Source organism: Gavialis gangeticus, unplaced genomic scaffold, assembly GCF_001723915.1.
Source record: "Gavialis gangeticus isolate Ggan-Ray unplaced genomic scaffold, GavGan_comp1, whole genome shotgun sequence".
NCBI lineage: Eukaryota > Metazoa > Chordata > Crocodylia > Gavialidae > Gavialis > Gavialis gangeticus.
Genome location: NW_017729025.1, coordinates 155,834,410 through 155,838,079, shown reverse-complemented (window position 1 = coordinate 155,838,079; position 3,670 = coordinate 155,834,410).

Genomic DNA, 3,670 nt, shown 5'->3' with positions numbered 1-3,670 from the left:
TTGCACTTTGCTGCTGGATTTATCTGATCCAGGCTATGGAGAAAGGTTTCTGGTCATGAACAATGGCAGTATTCTCTCAAAACTGTTTCAGGCTGGCAGGATGCAAGTGTGAACTGCCTATATTCTTGTAATTGGATCATTTGCTCCAAAGCCTAGCAACGACCATTTAAATGGTCAATATTTCACTACCACTCATTCTGCTATAACTCCTCAGAAATTCTGAATAAAAATTGAAATTATGAATATAGGTTTCCCCTTCTTCCCAATGACTTCTCTGTACAGCAAACTAAGAAAAGCAAACAGGTACCCAGATGGCTGCAAAAGACTTGTGTAAAAGAGAGAACTACCACAGTCAACACTGGCAAATAGACGCCAAACAATTATTTCCTTGACTAACGGAGTCCTAAGAAATCTCATTTGCATTTGCTAGTAACTGTGACCGCTGGCTTCACTGGATCCTCACTTGTGGCCCTAAGGGGAAGGCAGACTCAGTGCAGAACTACTCTGGTCAAACAGTTCAGACCTGTTGTCTTTGCTCAGGAGATGGAGGTGTTTGCAAGGGGGCAAGGGAAATAGCTAAATGGGGAAAATAAGACGTGCAGCTGTAGTGACAAAAGATATAATTTAGAGATTCTCTCTAAGAGGAGGCTGAATGAGTTGGGAATTGGGAGATAGCCCCACAGTTAGGAAGTAGCTAGCTAGTTCCTTGGAGAGAGAGTCTGCAGAGGTTGCCTACTGCTCCACAATTTAAATTTGTTGAGTTATTCACATTTATTGTATGCCTATATTGTATGCATATATTTATTGAACCAAATGATCATTACAACAGTGGGGATTGGTTAAGGAAGAGCCATGATGTAATTTCCCTGGGAAATGTAAAGACTGTTGCAAACAATATCCAACCTATATCCCTGGGAAAATGGTGGCACCTATACAACGTCCTTTTAGGTACCTGGCAGTATACTAGCTAAGCCTGCATGCACTAAACCAGAGGTGGGCAAAATGCGGCTCGGGGGCCGGATGCAGCCTGTCAGGCCATTCTATCCGGCCCGTGGGGCCCCTAAAAAATTTAGAAAATTAATATTTATCTGCCCTGGGCTGCCTGTCATGCGGCCCTCAATGGCTTGCTGAAACTCAGTAAGTGGCCCTCTGACCAAAATAATTGCCCACTCCTGCACTAAAGACTAGTTCTCTTGGCCTCTAGCTCTTGGTGGGTCCCAGTAACTGCTCAGACACACATCTAGTGGGAAAGTACAGGACTTTTCTAGTCCTGGCATAAAAGACAGGACAACATCCTCAGTACAAAATATTGATTAAAGAAAAGAAATGTGGAGACATTCTTAAACTATGTTCTTCAGTAAGGTGGTTTGATATAGCCTCCCTTTAAAAGTGTTTTAACTAGTAAATGGGGATTTAATTAAGCAACTCTTTTTCAGATAATGTCTGCTTTCTGAGGAAAAGTTGACTATTTTCATCAAAAATCAAACACCTGTAAACCAAACCAGTCTGATGAGAAAAAAATGCCATGGTATTTCATAGCTGCTGTGGTTCAGGGACCTCATGTCCCCATTCTCAGCTGTAGTTTGAGTTCTTTATCCAGTCTATATCTACCATGATGCATGACAGTTAAAGGCTTTGGCACTGGCTTGGGATGGATTGCAGTGCATCATGGGAGATGCCCAGCCAAGTTCCAGGCCTACAGAAGTGAATGGGGACATGAGACATGAGGTGTCTTGATCACTGGAAGAGATCTAGGGGTCTTACAGTTACTTTTGACAGCCTCTGTTTTCCACAAAAATGAGTTCTCCCTTTTGTAAGCTTCAAGAAAATGTACAAAAGCAAACTTTACTGAAGTTCTCAAATTATGACTACTGCTAGCAAATTAAAAAACAACACAATCTATGCCTAGACATACTTTTATAATCCAGTCAGAAACAAACAGTCTTAGAACTTAGAATCTCGACCTCAGGGGTATCAAATTTATCCCATCCAGCTTGGAAAAAGATATTTGGTTCCTATGTTTCCTCAGCATCTTTTCTTCAAGACAGACAGAACTTTTTCAGTTGTTGTCTGGACAAAAGGAGGCTAGCCTTTGTCACTCTCAGACTGGCAACATTAGCCAGTTGCATTTCACACCAGACATAGCCAAGGCAGCAGCGGCTAAGCAGGGAGCTGCAGCAGATCTGTGAGATTTCTCCCATGGAAGATCCACACCTCTTACAAAATTGCATTTAGTCAAAGCATGGCAGTAGCAGTTCAGAAATTATTTGGGGCTGCAAAATACATGACCTGACTCAAGTGTTTGCCAGTAGGTTGTGGAGTCTTATGTCATGATCCAAACCAGTACAGTTGACATGTTTACAGCAACACCTAGAATCATAGAATCAATGAGTCGGAAGGGACCTAGACAGATCATCTAGTCTGACCCCCTGCCATGGTAGAGATAACAACCTCTTGCCAGTAACATTTGCCCCAGGGCAATTTTCTGTACCATATATACTGACAGTGTTAGTCTGAAGTCAGGCAGAATGCAGGGCAGGGTGGCACCTTATACACAAACACCTTCATACAAGCCTCTCTCTGAGCAAGTTAGTCTATAAGCTGCCACCCTGCCCAGTGTATACTACCCATAACAGCAACAGCCTCTTAGAAGCAACATAGCACTCGGGCACCAACATGCAGCTACTCATGGGCATCAACTATACTGATACACAGTCTAGAAGAAGAGCACTTTGTGGCCAAAAGCTTGTCTAATGGATCTCCCAAACATACAGTTGGTTTAATAAAAGATACCACCAAAAAACCCTTTGATTTTCATACATTTTTAGACCATCATGGTTACATAAACACCCCAGCCCTACTTGATACACAATCATTACTTCCAGAGTCCTTCAACAAGAACAAAAAACAAGAGTTGGCATTTTCTGATATTCCAGAGGCAAAAACACAAGTAACAGGAGGGAAAGAAATGCCTTAAGCAAGCAACTATGCCCCTCCAGACTTCTTTTATACAAAATGGGTACACACCATGTGCCACCTCCTTGCTGTAAAGGGACAAATGAAACAAGTTTTGCATCTGATTCTGGCCATACATATTTGTTCCCAACTGTGTGAGAGGACCCAAATGAGATCTGTAGTAGGTCCAGGAAACAATGGAAACCAACCACAGAAACTGCAGGTGAGGATACTCAACAGCCCTCTGGTTTATGGCTACGTTACTGGGAACAGACATTAGGAGAAGCATTTCTAAAACCTGAGCTGTTGTGCAAGACATTGAGTAATACCATAATTACACGCTGCAAGATCAGTTTGTTTACCAAAGGATATCAGAGGGACAATTAACAAATATGGCCTATCATTCATTAGTGGCTAATTTTAGTGCTTGTTTTTGCTATACCAGTTCCAGCATGCCACGTCAAGTCCTCATTAAGCAGAGTGAAATGAGTTGGCAAAAAAAATAGCACAAACAGAAAAAAACTAGATAAAACTCCCCAGCACTTTCATAGCTATCTTTTGCAGAATATCACAACACACGACATCATATTTTTTGCGGGGGCTCACCAGTACTGAAGCTCCTGAGCAGAAGGGGGAAAAAAAATTAGTGCTAACATCTAATTAGCATCATAAGCTAAAGGAAGGAACCTTGAAATAGTTACAAAAGAGCTATATG